The sequence below is a fragment of the Silurus aristotelis genome, assembly GCF_946808225.1.
Source record: "Silurus aristotelis genome assembly, chromosome: 1".
Taxonomy (NCBI): Eukaryota; Metazoa; Chordata; class Actinopteri; order Siluriformes; family Siluridae; genus Silurus; species Silurus aristotelis.
This window is the reverse complement of record NC_139574.1, coordinates 10,403,328-10,421,728: the sequence shown is the minus strand read 5'-3', so window position 1 is coordinate 10,421,728 and position 18,401 is coordinate 10,403,328. Positions and strand designations below refer to the sequence as shown.

At 38.8% G+C, this 18,401-nt stretch overlaps 1 protein-coding gene across 5 annotated transcripts in view; it reads right to left on the bottom strand.

Moving 5' to 3' along the window:
- The window catches only part of pard3aa (par-3 family cell polarity regulator alpha, a), a 395,018-nt gene that overhangs the window by 35,833 nt on the left and 340,784 nt on the right, over window positions 1–18,401 (bottom strand). The window lies entirely within an intron of this gene.

The following is an 18,401-nucleotide window of genomic DNA, read 5'->3' as shown; positions in this document are numbered from 1 at the left end:
AGCTCACACACTGACACTCTACATTAAGACCACACAACAACCGTGACTCCTCCACCAGATGGCCAGTGAATAGCCTTTAGCAAATATACACCGAGGTTGTGTATGTGCTTGGAGCAGAGAAGCTTGTGTGAGGACAAAGACATGTGTTAGGATTTTTTAATTAAGACTTTGTGTTTGCAAAGCATCCAAGATCCGCAGAACAATGGCGCGAGTTTACTGGTAATGCTAAACCTACTGAGATAACAAATCCCAGGTGAGTGACAGAACAGGCATTGGGGCGCTGGGATGGTGAACCTATCACAGTGACAGTGTGGAAATTGGATACTGAAAGTAATAGAGTGGTTTAGATGAGAGGGGCAGGGTCCAAAAAAAAAGCTTGTGCTAACGCTATTAATAAGTTTACTTTTTAAAGTTAAGTACTACTTTTATGCTGACAAGTGAAAATATCTGAGATTTTTCAAATCAATCCTATTATGGGGAAAAAAAAAACACGAAGGTAAAATCATTGCAACCACGAAATGAGTCAGAATGTCTAGAAATAGGCTTAATAATATTAATCACAATAATAAGAACTAACAATATTTACGAGGAATAAAATCAAGACAAAGTGAAGCTACCGCAAGGAAATAAACATGCTGTGGTGTGGTAAGATGCATAGCAACAGCCCAGAGGTCATTATTTTACTCACTCATTATATTTACTGTAACTTGGTAGCACTTTTAACATTGTCCCAAAGCTGCTTTACAGAAATATATAGATTACAAATATACATTTTAGCATCATAAGTTAAAGGAAATACTCCCTGAGATGGCATGAGGAAGAAACTTTGAATGAATCCAGACTCATTTGGGTGACACCAAATGTCTATTCATTATAGTTCCATCATTAAATCACTGATGGGCACAGATCTGTTCATGGCAATTGTAGCCCTAAGCCACTGTAGCAAACTGTTTATATTATAATCCAAATCTATCTTTATGGTTTGAGTTTAACCCTCCATAGTAACTTCATGTATCTTTACTCTGTTCTCATAAACCATCCTCAGCTGCAGGGACTTGCTTCCAACTTAACTACTTCATACAGAAGTATGGAGCGAGGAAAAATGAGGCATTATTAAATTACCTCATATTTTAACATGATTTTAACATTTAAAAGTACATCAGTTACTTTAACTTTTTCATTTCAATAAACAAACATGCACTTTCATGTGCAACTCTTTAACTGTTAATGTTTTACCTCAAAAGAATACAAATTGCTGCCATTGGAAACTCCTTCCAGAAATGCTTAATAACAGACTCCACAGAGAACACAGTTTGTTTTTAAAGGTGTTATATGGAGTGCCTGCCTTGCAGGTTCCTGTTTAACACTTTTGAACCAGTCAGTATAATTAAAAATCACTGTGATATTACCGGAAATAATTATTTTGCATGGTTATAATGAAGTCGACTGAAAGCATTGATGAAGTCTGATGATTAATTTAGGTCAGAGACTTGAAGCTAATATATTAGGGTTTAGAGTGTTGAGACAATGGATAATATTGCTTTTGACTCAGTGATTAGGCATCTAAACTAGCCCTTAGAAAATCACAAAACCATTCTCCATCCCACTGTTGGTCACTTAAACAAGACACTTACATTCAGCTGAACAATGTTCCCTGTCTCAATTCCCTATGCCCCATTAGATATCTTTATTACTAAATACAATGTAAACTGCGAGGCCGAATCGTATTCTTTGTTATTAATAAGCAAGTTTTCATTTACAGTTGAAAAAAACTGTTCGTTCCTGATGACTGATGACACGTCCAAGGTTTTTAATTTCATGCTTTCAAGTGTGCAATTTGGGATGCTGGCCAAGCTTTGAGAGAAAATAACTGTAGGCTTAAATGAAAGACTATAATCACTTTAAACCTACCTGCCTGCCAGATAGCAAGGTGAACTTTACAAACTGGCTCTGATGGTACAGAGCTGTCAGTTCGAAACTTCACTGCAAACCACTCAGGACTTTATATCATTTCAGACAATTACTACAGTTATAAGCTAAATAAAGTTATTTAGTTTAGTAGCAAAAAAAATATATTCTGTAAAATCCATATATACTATATTAGTACATATTATATATCACATATACAATATATAAACTTTCATTCAACATGGGTTTGGGTCTGAACGGCTAATTTTCCAAAAAAAAAAAAAAAAAGACAGATTTACTAGATGCTTGCATTCAATTAAAGTTTCATCTGACATGAAATAAAACTTTCAGAGACTTTTTGTCAAGTCTTGGCTGGACCTCCGGGTGTGGTATGAGCTTTTCGTTATATATCTCCCCTGGTCAACAACGTACTGGAAGTAATTTCATTTCTGGCCAGTGTGAAGTCCCGTTTAGTAACATATGTCCACATTTGCTCCCAGCCATTAAGATACTCCCCTTCAGTGAACTTAAGGAGCCATAAAGAAGCTTGTGAGGTTTAATACAGTTTTGTGTTAAAATGCATGATATTTTAACTAAGCTAGCAAAGATATGATGATGACCGTGTACATGTGAAGTGAGGAGATTGTGTTGAATACATCTTTAAAAAATTATTAATGGTCATCTTTACCAACATTGGGAGAATACAGAGGACTCTGGACAATGATTTCAAAATGTCCATAGCTCATAAAATCCATGACCATCGATCGTTCTATACTTTATCAGAAGCACACATCAGCCTTTTCTGACACCCGATCACTGTAACACTGTCAAGGTGAAAAAGAACACTGAACATGGATCATCCAAACTACCCTATGTTATAAGTTTTCTCTGTCCAGAGACAGAAGAAAACGCCCACCCCCCCCTTTAATTTCAGTATACAAGCTTATTTCCCAAAATACACTGCGCCAGGTTGGACTCCCCTACAAGGGTTTGTGTTTACACTGAGCTTGGATTAGTGACCCGATTCTTACTTATTAAATGCGGCGAGCACAGAGGCCTTTGTCCTTCTGTGTGCTTTACGGCTAGAGACCGGCCTCGCTAGAAACAAAGTGACTCTATGAATAAGTAATATATAGGCGCCAGAGTGCCAACTTCCCTTTTAATTAAATTAGATCCCACTAAAAATGCCAGTGAGGGAGTTGAAAAAAGTGGCTTCTCTTGTTAACTTAGACTTTTAAAATGAGGTATGATCGCACCCAACATACAGGATAAACGACCGCTGCTTAAATAAAAGGAACGACTTTTACACTGGCGCCACCACTTTTTAAAGTCATGCAGAGAGGAAACTCGCAGGAAACTCATTTAGCCATTAGACACAGGAGGCTGGACATGCATATTGTCCTCCACGCCTTTTTTCACCTCTTATGACACACTGTGCATTCATCAGCCAAATAAAATGGCCATTGAACGAGAGAATAAAAACGAAACAACAAAAAAAAAAAGATAAATCTGTCTGTGACAGGAGGATAAAAAGAAGTGTGGAGCAGTGTTAAGTGTGATTCATGTATGCCAGTGTGGTTCGCTCTGGGCGTCCGATCGCTATGGTTAGAGTCGGTTAGGTCACATGGGTCGAGGCGTGAAGTCGGAGGTACGGGAGGCCACACAGATATTTACACTCTCATTGTCTGTTATTTTCCATTGGCCTCAGCAAATATGTGCAATTTCAACATACTTACTCTAACTGCTCATAATGCAACTACATTTTATACTTGAGGTATCTGATTTCAGTTTAAAAAAAGTAAGCACTGAAGGACAAAGGAGACTCATTTTTTCCAGATTTTCAATGTGTATGTATTAGAGTACGCCTGTACGAATGACACAGCACACCATGGGACATCCATAGTCCTTCGCAGTACATTGTTTCCTGACATATGGAATCCAGCTCAAATGCAGAGATAAGCCTGGACTCATGCTGCTCTCTGACCTTTTTACTCACCCAGCTGGCACTGTCACCCTGTCATTATGATCCCAATTACCCAGCTGGAGTTTCCTCACTCAGGGTGACTTCAGTGTGCCATGCAGAAGCCACTAGGGTAGTGGAGTGGAGGTGAGCATTAAAAAGCAAATCCCTGTCTTGGTTAATCCCTGTAGATAAATGTGCAACATCTGATGTCCAACTTAAATGGATAATAATAAATAAATCCACAACGTGGACGAAAAAATTAAGATTCATAATATGCTATGAAATCCAGAATACAGGACAATTGTGTAGCCGAAACCTATTTGTGTAGCTGCTTTAAACACACTGGCATCTGAATATAAGGTCCATTATGCTTGTAAAGGCAGAAGATTATGATTAGACTAGTAAAGTCTAAACTAATTAAAATATGTATCTTCCAATAAATCTTACAAATCAAAATTACATTTGATTCACAAAAGCAAAAATAATGTTCAAATATTGCCTTAAGGGTAGAGTTCATAAGGTTACATCAAATCTATATTCACAGCTGAGCCACACTCACAAGCATTAATAAAGCCTAATTCCAACAGATATAAAGCTGACAAAAATATTGCTCTGATAGCAGATAAAAGATATTTTTGCCCATATAATTGAGTTGTGATATTTTCCATGTGGATATACATTAAAATGTCACAACCACTGATGTTGCCATCTACAGTCACATAATAGTTTACTCATGTTATTAGTTACGCCTTCCATTAAGTTTCACTCAGACAGTTTTATCAGGTACGCCAATAATATGGATGCACATTTATATAAACCATTACTGACTACAGTCCATATGCCACTATGCATAATTTATTACACCCATTCCACCCTTTAGCTGGTATATATATATATATATATATATATATATATACTGTTATATATAAAAAACTGTTTTTATCTAAATGATACATTTAGCTGATCCTTTCATCCAGAACAAAGAGAGAATACAACTAAGCAAATGAAGACAACAGTGGCAGCATGAAAGTGCTGGGATTTGAACTCTCAACCTTCTGATGAGTAGCCCAAAGCCGTAACTGGTGAGTATTTCCTGCCCACATTCTTTTTTGTAGGGCAGATGTTTGAGAAGCATGGACATCTGTCTCATAAAGCTTCAGCAGACAGACAGATATGTGACAAGTTCAGCGCATCAAAGCACTGACCAGAAGTTTATGAATTCTCCTTGGATTTTTCCTCTTACTGTAGAAGGGAATGCAAGTACGTACACGTGCGTGCACACACACACACACACACACACACACACACACACGCAAATCCCATGAGATGGCCTTTGCTCTAAAGAAAGCTGAACAGGTGCTAATGAAGTATGCGTGTATGTGTTTCTGAGATCAGGACATGGGTAAATGTTGTGACAGCTGAGGCAGTTCATTTTATTCATATAATGTGCTAATCCTCCATGCACTGCCTTGGAAATACCAACTCTGAGAGACCCAAACCCGTCTGTCATTGCCTTCTTAAAAACTCCCTAAATGTGTGTGTGTGTGTGTGTGTGTGTGTGTGTGTATATGAAAGAGATAGAAAGAACACTCTTATAAGGTTCATGCACTCTCTTACAGTTCATGCCCTTCTGGTCAACGCCCCTGAAACCTATGTGGTGGTTTGCTAGCAGTCCTTCTACTGTTATCCTGTTAGCATGCTGTCAGCACACTACTTCATGAAGTTTAATGGTTTTATAAATTTTCACAACGTGGTTTAATCAGTGTATCAGTAGTGCTTGGTATTGGTTTCATCCTGCTCATCTAAAGCAAACAGCAGGGTGCACCAAAATATCCCCATTCCCCACCATCCACAGACAAAAACGCTGTTCTTCACAAATACAGAAACCATCTTCAAGTACGTATTCACAACATTAGAGCTTGAGGAAAACTTATATAACACCCTCTTTCACCCAGTGAACTGAAGGCACGAAGCTCTCAGTGACAGTAGGGGACCGCTATAGACATGATGATTATTAAGCCTCTCGCCAGATCCTACATTACCTCTTATCTCCCACAGTTTATTGCTTTCCACCTAATGTCAGGCGGCACTGAGTGGAGGGGTGCAGCACATCTCGTTCCTCTAAAGATTTGGTGCCTCTTATGGCTTGAATGCTGCTTGGGGCTGTTGTGGGGAAATCGGTTTATGGGACTGTATTATATTGTGATGCATTACCTTGGGGCACAATGTGAGAAATGATGCAGAGAAATATCATATCTATGTGCAAAAATAGTAATCTCTGTCATCGGCCTGGGTTGGAGGTAACAAAGTTTCATGATCAAAAAGAAAACAGATGAAGAAAACGAAATTTTCCAATTTGGGAAAGTATTAGAGCTGGATAGTAACAGAATACTATAAGTCTGGATAGAGAGAGAGAGAGAGAGAGAGAGAGAGAGAGAGAGAGAGAGAGAGAGAGAGAGAGAGAGAGAGAGAGAGAGAGAGAGAGAGAGAGAGAGAGAGAGAGAGAGAGAGAGAGAGAGAGAGAGAGAGAGAGAGAGAGAGAGAGAGAGAGAGAGAGAGAGAGAAATACTTTCTCTCACAATTCCACTCATTTAGTGTAATGTTTGGTCTTGTGTACTTATACGTCTATTGCCAATAGTGCACTGTTTCAACTGGGTGACACTGCAATCAGTCATGTCCCTTTCTAATATTGCGCTCTTGGTTTCCACAAATGGATAAAAAGCAACGATTGCAATTTTTAAAGACTTTAAGCAAAAAGAACAAAACAGCAATAATAATAAGAAGAACAGCCCGTGCATAGTCATGCAGTAAAGGACAAGGAGAGTGGATTTAAAAAGATTAGCGAGGCTGAGGTAAAATTAAGCTCTGCCAGTCGTCTGGTTTTTGAAAGGTGCAAACACGTTTGATTGGAGTGTGGTGAGGGATTTGTGCACAGTAGGCCTCTTTGGGTTTGTAAAATCTCCTGTGCGGAGGGACAACGCCCTCGTGGAGGGGTGGGATGGGAACGCTCGCTGGTACAGCGAATTCAATCTCAGCTTACTTCCTTTTCACACTCGGTCCTCATTAGATTGCCATTGTTAAGACCCAATTTCACAGGAGGAGAAATCGGACCAGATCTTAAATCTTTCTTTCAGTCAGCTAAATCAAATGCACCTTCAGTTGTGTTAAGCAGCTTTACATATATAACAATTGAGCTTTTGTTACTGCTTCATATTGGTCAGGATTGTGGTATATCCAGAACCTGTCCATTGCAGGCCACGACACACACACACACACACACACACACACACACACACACACACACACACACACACACACACACACACACACACACACACACACACACACACACCTAGAGGCAATAAATCTATCTTTTTAGGTTTTAGAAAGGGAGAACCCAAGGAACCTACACAGACACTGGGTGAACATGAAACTCCTCAGAAGCAATAACCAGAGCTCAGTATTGAATCAGTGACCCTGGAGCTCTGAAGTGTCAACTCTCCCCACTGCACTAACATGCCATCAATAATATAAGGCCATGAGATCATTGTCTAGAATATATATGTGAAGTATGTAACAGAATGGTATGTGGAGAACTCTGAATGGAGTTTAAAGTCAAGCAAAGTGTTTCATGTACAGTAGAGAGTTGAATGATGAAATACTTGAATAAAATCAGAAATGAGCCACATGAGATGTTTTGTCTTTAGTTGTACACACAGGAGACAAAACACACATTCCCTCCTTGTCAAAACACTGCCTCAATACAAACACACATGCTCCCCTGGTTCTTTCGCAGAGCTTTGCGTGTATTCTTTATCCACATCACACAAGATAGGAGTCGATCCTTTGTCCTTTGAGAAACACTCAGTTTTAGAGAGGAAGATGGAGCTTAAAACACTAATCCACTGTATTCACACAAATAGAAAGAAAGAGCAGAGGAAAGGAGAGGACGTTCCTGTTCCTGTTCCTATTCCCATTAGACAGTGAAGTACAGCATGAAGTACATCTTTAGCATAGATCACTTTATTTATTTTAGATAACTTTCCTCCTTTGTCTATGTCTAGTACTTCCTGCATACTTGGAAATAGTTTGTATGCTGGTTAATATGCAACATGTTCACACATCAGGACAAATGCATTATTTGTGCACAAAACTGAATCTGATTTATACTGTATCTAAATCCAGAGGTAACTACACCCAGATTAAGTACCAGTCCGATCTCCTAATTTTTAGTTCCAGTAAATCTTACTTGGAAATGGAAAATCCGGAAGAGGTTTTTGTAGCTGCACATAGAGAGTGTCTCTTGTTTCGTCCTGAGCTCAGGTTACTATTGGAAGATTAAAGCTGGCGTAATTTCTTCATGTCTCTGTGGATTTCATCTCTAAATTCCATCTTCCATAAACATGCCTTTAAGTGCGCTAAGGTGTAAAACGGTGCTATTGTGTATTGCTTGGTCCACAGCACGTACACATTCCTGCCTCACTTACAATTTCCCTGAAACAGGCTCTGGATTCAACGTAAGCCTGATTAGGATAAAGATGATATTTGTTTACCATACCATTCTACACTGCCCTCTACTCATTCTACTGAAACATAAAAGCTTGCTCTATTTCTGGTCGATAGATGATCAGGAAATACTTTTATTTGGAAGGGGAATAATTTTTTTTTTTTTTAATCTATTTTCATGGAAAAATGTGCTTTAATCCAAATGGAGCACAGGAAAGGGTGTTCCTGAGAAATAAGCTGAGTATTTCTATAGCGGATACAGCTGAGTAGATAATCCACTTCTCTGCTAGCCCCAGAGGAAACGCGCTCCTGTTACCGGAGTATGTCTACTAGCTTCTATGTCCTTTAACCAACTTATAACAACTCCATTTTTCTTAAACATGTTAAGAAAATCACAACCCAGGGCAATAGACTACTCTTACTCCTACATGCCACTAAAAGCAGGAAGGATCGTTACAACTAGGGCTCTGTGTGGCTGATAAACAGTATAAGTGCTTAGATAACATTTGCCTATAGAGAAACTCTATATCCGTCTAGCAGAAAGGAGGCGAGACAGTTCCTTGTGTAAAGTAATGTCTTAAGGCTTAAGGGCAGACTTGGCAAAGTACACCAACACACGCCCAATGTGCTATGACTCAGTGCATTTTATTTCTCTCTAAATGTCAAAGGACAGAGACAAACAAACCCACACAAACACGGCCTGCTCACACAAAGGTTAAATACATAAAACACAAACAGTGGAGAAAAAAATATCACGTTCCCTTTGGAAACGTAATGAATGAATGATTTGCGCTGATAAAACAGAAAGGGCCGCTGAAAATACATAAATGTAAAGCATGATTGGTGAAAGCTGCTGGACAAAAGCTCATGTGCATGACAGCTCCGGGAGAAGAAGAAAAAAAAGTGCATGCTCCACCTTTTCGTTTCCTTCTCTTTCTCTCTGTCCTGCATGATCGGTCAGGCTGTTTTCCTTAACGCTCCAGCAGCACACTAAACAGAACACTCTATGACAAGTAGCACACCCTCAATAAATCCAACACTAAATGATTTCAGCGTGTGTGGTCAGGAATATGATATATAAGGCGCAAGAGGAAAATGAGAAAATAAACAGACTAATGTTCAGCGTAACCACACAGCAAACCAATACCATTAAACACTGATATACTTTTAGTGAACTGTAAACACAATAAATCACACATGTTAAAAAGCAATGTCACGTCAACACAAGGACGTTTCGCTGTAACGAATGCCCTTGTGTTCAATCATCTGTCATAATTGCAGCTCCAGAGCAAAAAGGGATTCATTGATTGGCGACAGTGCGGAGATCCGGGAGCCTGATTTGTCTAGTGCAGGAGTAGATGAAGTGTTAAAATGCTGCGGTGCACCGTGACTCCTGCGAACGCTGATTAATAATCATCAACACAATAATCACAACTGGAGCAAGAGGAGTGTCTCTTATGAGAGCTGAAAAATCAATGGTGGTGGAGACTAAGAAAATATAATGGCGAGTCCCCCCCTCAATTCTAGATGAGAGGGGGACAGAAACAGAGTCATTACCATTGCTGCTTGATCCTCAAGAAAATTACTTTCCTTTCAAAGACAAGAAAAATATAATAAAAAAAAAAAAACGACCTCTGCTTTTACTGACAGCTACAGCAGTTCAATAATAGCAGGGTCTCTCGACAACAGGTGATAGCCTCACTTTTCAAGACATTGTGCTCTTTTGTCCTGCTTTTTTACTCTCTACACCTTTACAAAATGTTCAATTTTTCTATCTTTTTTTTTTACACTTTCCAGGTGGTAAGGAAACCCAAAGCAGCTGTAGGAGATGAAATAAAGCTGAATAAACAGGATTATCTACATCATATGAGACAAACTAAATGCATTCAAACAGACGAGGTTGAGTGAGAGCTATCAACGAGTACAGCCTATCCATAGACTGGGGGGGGGGGGGAGACAGAAAGACAGAGGGAAGGATGACATGGCTGGATGAGACAACGCATTGGCCTGTGAAAGCCTTCAGTGAGGGATGAGTAGCTAAAAGAGCATTTAACAGGCTTCGAAGAAAGTGTCATGACTCCTGGTGATTCAATGGCGAAAGAGACGTGCTGACGTTCTCTCTCTCTCTCTTTCTCTCAGGGACTGCTACATATACCGCATTATGCCTGTCCATAGCTGCACATCAATTTTAATGAATTTTGCAAAAAATATGGTCCATCAAAATAAATAACGGATCTGAATTCTAAAATATGTCTGGTATTGAATTACAATTTGGTACATCAAAGGAAAACTTTATTCCACCCTGAATCACTAAATAAATATGTAAATAAGGCATTAATGGTTGTCTGTTGCACTGACCTCACATGGGGACACTGCTAACAAAACGACACCGTTTAATAATTCATAGAGTGATAATGTTCAGGTTTCAACTTTGGCTTGAGATGTTCAAGATCATAGTCATGAGTTGCAGCAAAGATTCGAGGAAAAAAAAAACCTACAACATAGGTTTAGCTCAAGGGCTCAACAGTAACAGATTTGCAGTGCTATTGCTCGAACCCAACCTTCTATTTGTCAATACTCTTTATAGACTGAAGTTTGTTGACACCTGACCATAAAATATATACTGTATGTGTAATTTGAACATCCCATTGCACAGTTAGTTATTTGCTCTTATAACTTTCACTCTTCTCGGAAGATACCACTAGATTTTGGAGTGTGTTTGTGAAGAATTGCGTTCATCAGCCACAAGGGTTTTCGGTAAAGTCAGGTACTGATGAAGGTGGTGTGAGGAGGCCTGGGGTGCAGTCAGTGTTCCAATTTATCCCAAAGGTGTTCAGTAGGGTTGAGATCAGAGCTCTATAGCAGGCTACTCAAGATCTTATTCTCCAGCCCATGTAAAGCATATCTTCATGGAACTGGTTTTGTGCATGTGGCAATAGTGTCACAAGTTTGGGTCAAGTGAAGGAAAAATATAATGCCAGAGCATCCACAGACTTCCTTTAGAATAGTGTGCTTTTAAATTAGTGGTAATAATCTGTGGAAGAACCACATGTGACTGGAAAATTCAGGTGTCCCAATATAGTATATGTAAATCACTGAACATCAAGTTTAAGATGTTTTTCTGTGTGCGTGTGCATGTGTGTGTGCGTGTAGTGCAAGAAAATCAGTGCAAGCTCCACATCTGAGGACATAATGTCTCAGTGTCATCTCAACCTCTCCATAAAAGACAGTGATTATTTCTGATTTGCAATTATTCACAGCCTCTCAGTGAACACACTTAAACGCCATTTATTCTCTTCCCTGCAGCTCTGTATTTCTCACCATTATAATTTCAATCTTTGACAATCACAGCTATTTTAGCAAATAAAAAAAAAATAAATAAATAAAGGTAACTGCAAAACTCAGTACAAGAATGTGTCTGTTGCAGAATGACTTCACTGAACGTCTTACTGTCCATAAGAAAGAAAAAAAAAACACACACAAACAAACGTTCTGACCTTCTTTTTGCCCTCTTGTCTGTCCAATTAACTGGGAGTGCTGTGTTCAAATGGTGCACTCGACCAGCTAAAGGCAGTGTCCACTTTCAAGACACTCAGGAAGTAACAAAATAAATGGTGAGCTATTCAAAGCAATTAAGGCCGGTGTAAAGACCCCAGACAAGAAGGTGGGAGTCGGAGTCAGAGCAGCCCTGACAAACAACTTATTATCTAATAGACAATTCTCTACTCTGACACACTCAAAGAATTTAGCCGTAGCTTTATAGGGACTGTGAGTGTTTGAGTGTGTGACACACACACACACACACACACACACACACACACACACACACACACACACACACACACACACACACACACAAGCTGCATTAAATCTTAGATCTTTAATTTAAGTCTAATTTGGGTTTAGTCCAAAAAAGGACAAAAAGCATTAAACATATTGAGGTGTAGAAATTAAATGGAAAAAAAAATTAATCAGTAAATGTAATAGGTTCACTGAGGTTGAGACGACTTAGCGCTGTTGGACATGATTTGGGGTCAGATTAGATCTGACCTCACGAGTGTTAAAGCCTGTGGCTGTCCTCTTCACTGTGGCGTGTGTGTGTTTGTGAGGCTCGCACACTTCTACCTGCACACTTCTCTGCTTCAAGTGTGTACACTCTGTACAGTATGCATGCCTAAGCAAATTCACAACTAGATCCAATGCCTGTAAACTTCTCTGCTGTGTATGTGTGTGTGTGTGTATGTGTGTGTGTGTGTGTGTGTGTGTGTGTGTGTGTGTGTGTGTGCACTTAGGCAGGTGCGTTTTCTATCGAACAGGCTGCCGGCGTGCAGTGAGGCAGCACATCAGGGCATCGTCTCCCTCTGTGCTCGGCAGAGACTGGTGCACGCACGTACACGCACACACTGAGGCCTACTGCTGATCCCAAAGCCGCGGGTGGCCTCTTCAGCTAACTACACCCAGCACCCGCTGTATTTACTTACTTTTTACACATGGGACGAGCACTCAAAAAAAAGAAAGACACACCACCCTGCTGTGCAACTGCTCCAGTCCAGCAGGTCTGGCTACGAAAGCTTTCCAGATTAGAGTAACGATTGCTACAGAAACAGCACTTCCTGCAGTCATTAGTGTCATTTAGAGCTATGCAGGCATGACAAAGACCAGAACCATGGCGATCCTTGAACCAGGGAACGGGGTGTGACCCGAAGGTTTAGCCAAACCAGATCTAAAGACCAGACTGCAGGACTTATATGGGATCGTTTGACCAAGCAAACCAAACCTTAGCTTAAAGTACCAATCTAAACTCACCACTACAGACCACTAATAATGTAGTTTGCAACGTAGTATGAGCAATGAGGCACTTTACTACGTCCTTGCAATAAGACATGTACGTTTATTTATAAAGGGTTTCATCTGTTTAATGAAAACATGTGAAAGGCTAAAAAGCAAATCACTAAACTACAACGCTGAAAACTGATTAGAATAATTGAGGCAGATTATGTTTTTCTCCACACTACACACCTCAAAGCCACATGGGGAAAGGGAAAAGGTGTCAGAAGCATCTAACACTTTCCACGGTAATTCCCAAACCTGGGAAAAAAAAAAAAGTTATTAAAGTGATTTGACTGTAGGAAGGTTTTAAGACAGTTTCTACCTTGGGGAAAGGTTAGATGGAACTGGCGCTTTTTATGATATGACTCCAAAAGCCTGGCACAGAAAATGTGCAATATGCCCCAGTAAACTGGAAGGTAGGTGGGGATGGTGTGGGGGGGTGTTTCCAAGATAGAGGGCTTAGCCTTATCTGCCCTCTGCCACTGCACTACGCTGGAGTAATCAAGGCTGCAGGCTCCCTCAAGGCCTGGCTGCTCTTATTGTATCCGCTCAGAGCTGGCCACACGACACACCACCACCACCACCACACCATACCACACCCAAGCCAGATCAATAGACATGTCAATAGTGAGACAACTAATCTAATTTCAACCATCTCTCACTCCCTCCCTCTCTCTCTCAAACACACACACCTCAAAAAATTTAATCCTGCAGCCATTTCCTTTACTCAAGGCTGTCAGGTAAAGAACTTTACCGCTTTTGCATGCATATACTAAGCATTGCAGAGCCATAAATATTATTTAAAAATTTTTTGCCATATATTGACACAAAAGAAGGAAATCTCCACAATGGCATGTATCCAGATAGAGCGTAAAATGAAAACAATTGTGGAAAAATAGCATCTGTTTAAACTTTACACAGAGGGAAATGGTGGGGTGGTGGGGTTGAAATGGCTGTGTGTGAAATCGGCCAATGTTCTACAGATTAAGGGCTTTAATTGTACTTAATTGTGTTATTACAGCTTTTGACATGTCGCTTGAAAATGTGGCTGCAATTAAGTGTTACCAAAGAAAAAGTGTGAGCAGATGGATATTTAAACAGGTGAAAGCACTCAGTCTGGCAATATCGGCTAGATTTATACAAATAAAACAATGCAACTACATAATCAAAACAAGATTATAAAACATACATGGATTAAAATCACCCATCTGAGGAGTTTGTATATAGTAGACTCGAATAATAAAAGAAAAGGAACGAATCGATAATGATTATTCACTGTAATAGCAAGCAGAAAGGGTAAAAACTAATCTCCCACACATATATTTTGTACTATCTAAGTTATTAAAAGTCGAATGTGTTAAAAAAAAAAAAAAAAAAAAAAAACTTTCTACAAAAACTTTAACTTTGTTCAACACTCCACTAGAAAACTTTTCAAGCAAATGATAAAAATGTTGGCGGCCATTATTCTACTGAGGATTAATTTTGTTTTACATGTTATTTTCTCTATTTTTAAGCTCGGAAAGCTGTCATTTTTGCCTAATAAAAGAATTCCTGTTGTCTGGTAAAATTATAAAAAAAGAAATAAAACAATAAGACAGAGGACTAACCTTTGGCTTTGGTATAAATGAATCGATCGTATCGACAGTGTCAGCAAGTCCTGGTTTGGCTATTTAAATGCAAACTCTTGTATGTGTACTGCAGTGCAAACAATAGAGTTTATAGTTATATGGAATGGAAGTCAAAAAATTTAAACAGTGAACACTGATTATAACTGTAAGTAAATGTTTACTGACAGACAACAGAAATTTGAAAGCTGTCAGAATCCAATTAGCTTAATCCTGAAGCTGAAGCCTTTCACTCGTGAGGTGAAATTGAAGAAATAAACACATTTAGATAAGCCTTTCCAACAGGCAATGGCGAGAAATACACAATAGTTTTTGAAAATGGAATACTTTCATTTAAATCCTTAACACAAAATCTAAACAATGTCTTCAAATTAGCATTAGCTTTTTAACCCCCCCCCCCCCCACCACCTTCCCTTTCCCCCGGTTATGAGTGAATATGCAAGGCTGTGTGTGTGTGTCTGTGTGTGTGTGTGTGTGTGTGAGCGCGCACGTGTGTGTGTGTGTGGTCACAAAATAAGGAATCTGCCATCAGAAAGAAATGGCTTAACATCTCAACTAAAGTTTTTTATTTATTTTCTCCACACATTTTCAAGTGTTCAAGAAAATGATTGATTTTGGAAATCCCAAGAAGTCATACATTTCAACTAGTGCCATCAAAAGCCACTTCAATGTGTCATGTTCGATGTGTATTGAAAAGTTAAAAAAACTTTCCATTTGACCGTAATGTTTCATCTCATCTACTGTAGCATGTAAATCACTTTCTTGCTGAACTCCAGGATGTACAGTATATTAGACATATTCAGAAAATTTGGTTTGGGTTTCTTGTGATGTTTTTTTGAATTCAATTAAGTATAAATTGTGTAGGGCTTCACTGTCCTCCCTGAAGGCTATACAGCTGCACAAACCTGTCTGTTTCCGTGAGATCAGCGCTGATTTATTGAGCAGGGTAACTGACACTGCTCACCTCCATTTATTAGCTCTGTGACCATCAATCCACACCTTCCTAGAGCCACGTGTCCCAGCTGGTCACAGGCGTATACACACAGTTGTACTGAGGCAGAAATGAAATAAACCACAGGTGGCGGTTTAATAACGTAGGACACGCTGCAGTCAGACCGCAGAGCGATTCAAAACTAAATCAAAGCATTTGGACATGAATAACTTGATAGCAGATGAAATTAACGGTCAGTGGACGAAAATACTCACGAAACAAAACACCGCCATCACATCAGGATAGAAAGCGAGAGAAATGTACCACATTCAACAAACTACTAATTTAGCCATGACAATAAGACCATAGAATCTCAATATAGTAATAAACACACATTGCTACATTATATATATTATATACAATCTTTGTAAGCTATTTTATGAGTTGCGCAGTAGCTCCTAGTTTTATAACCATATTGACTGTAAAAGACTGTAGAAGAACATTACTCATAATCTTACACTCCAGTGCTCATGTTAGTTCTCACTCTCCAGTGTTCTGTATTGTTTAAAGACTATAATCACACTATTGATATCACCCAAATGAGGATGGGTTCCCCTTTTGTCTGGTTCCTCTCAAGGTTTCTTCCTCATAACATCTAAGGGAGTTTTTCCTTGCCACAGTCGCCACGTCTGCTCATCAGGGATAAATACACATCGTTCACCTTGACTGTTAATTTCTGTAAAGCTGCTTTGAGACAATGTCTATTGTGAAAAGCGCTCTAGAAATAAACTTTTAAAGAACTTTAAACCTTTTTTTTTTTTTAGCTTTTAATCCTAATGGATGTTAAGTTACAAAAAACTAATTAGTGCGTTTCTTGACTGATATTAGGTTGTAATGCACTTAGTTTTTTATTAGTACTTTTATTGTAAAGTACTTTGTTAAAAGCTCACTATAAAGGGGGCTATATAAATAAACTTTTGATTTAATATGAAGATTAGTTTAAATAACCAACACTGGACGGGTGATTTCATTAACATTTATTGAATATTCAAAATGTTTATTATAGAATTATAATACTGATAATCAATCTCAATTGTTTTAGATGCACTTCTGTTTTGCTTCTGTGATGCACACTACACATAATTTACCACATTTCTCCAGGTTTTAGCATGAGTTTTTCTATTTAGTTATTCTATTTCTATGTTTCTACATATTGAAAGTTTTTTAAAGGTATAAGTACAAATTTTACTGTTAAAAAACTATTACATTTTCTTTGTTCTACATTTCCTAAAATGTTTCAGAAAATTACTGCAATGTTGTTTTATGTTCAATCTGTTATACATGTAAAACCTTTTTTACAAATACAGGAATTTAAATGATGCATTAAAATGTTTTACAAATGTAAATAAAGATCATAAAAATAGTGCTTTATCCACAAAACTTTAAACAGTGCCACATTGCTGTATTGGGCATGTAGTGCACTAGTTAGCTTTTATTATTAATGACTAGTTATTAATGATTCCAGCCATATACAGTACAGTACCCAGTGAAACCAAACCATGCTCCACCAGGACCAAGGAGAACAAAGAGAACTAGAACACCACATAAAGTGCATTTGTGGAAAGGAAATGAACACAATGAGAAACAGTGGCAGCACAGCACGTTGGTGCAAATATATTGTCCATATACTAATTGTACTAAAGTTTTCAATGAAGGTGTTCGTATGGAGTGACAAAAAGGATTTTTGGTGTGCTGCTATTGTGTCTTCATTGCTACAAGAAAAAAATGTAATTCCTTGAAGCCATGTTGATTTTTTTGCCATTGATACTTTATTTATAATAGACTAATACCAGTATAACATTGTTGTGAGCAAACCTGTAACAGAAATCTGAAATGGTGAAGTGTATAAGTTAGATATAGGGTGGTGGTAAAATTATATTCCGGTGATCTACTGACTTCTTCTGCTCCAAAAACTTTTCACCTTCTACGGTTTATGCAATAGGAGCTCAAAGAATATCAAGGTTGCCAATGCACAGTTCATCTGTGGCACAACTGGAATCTCCTGAGTGTTACAAATGATCATTCATACTGTATAATGTGAACTTTTGCTAAACATTTGCTAAATGAAGTCCTGGACACGTAATATTTGATAAAACATTTTATATTCAACATGTGCAGACACAAGAGAAAACTACACTGTGAAACTGAGCTGCACATCCTCATGTACAAGTGTGTGTCTAGAACTTTGTTACACAAAAACTTTGTTTCTGCACACTATAAAGCACCCAGGTGCATTGTGGGAGCTGTTGTCAGCATCACTGTTCTATGCATAATCATATGATGAGCAGCAGTGTTGGCTCAACCCATTCGGTTTCCGTCAGAAAATAAATAAATAAAGAAAAAACAAGTACTCCAACCGGAGTTAACCTCATTAATCTGCTCAGTGCGAGCATCCTCCTGCACGCTCTCAGATCAAACCACGGTGTCAAGGCATGCAGGAGTGAAAAACAGAGAGGAAAAGAGAAAGTCTGAGACAGCGCAGGCTTGATGAAAGCAGCTCGGAGCAGGAGACGCATCGGGGGCGGCATAGCTACTGACGGCACATACCAGATCAACAGCTGGATCCTCAGATGCTCAT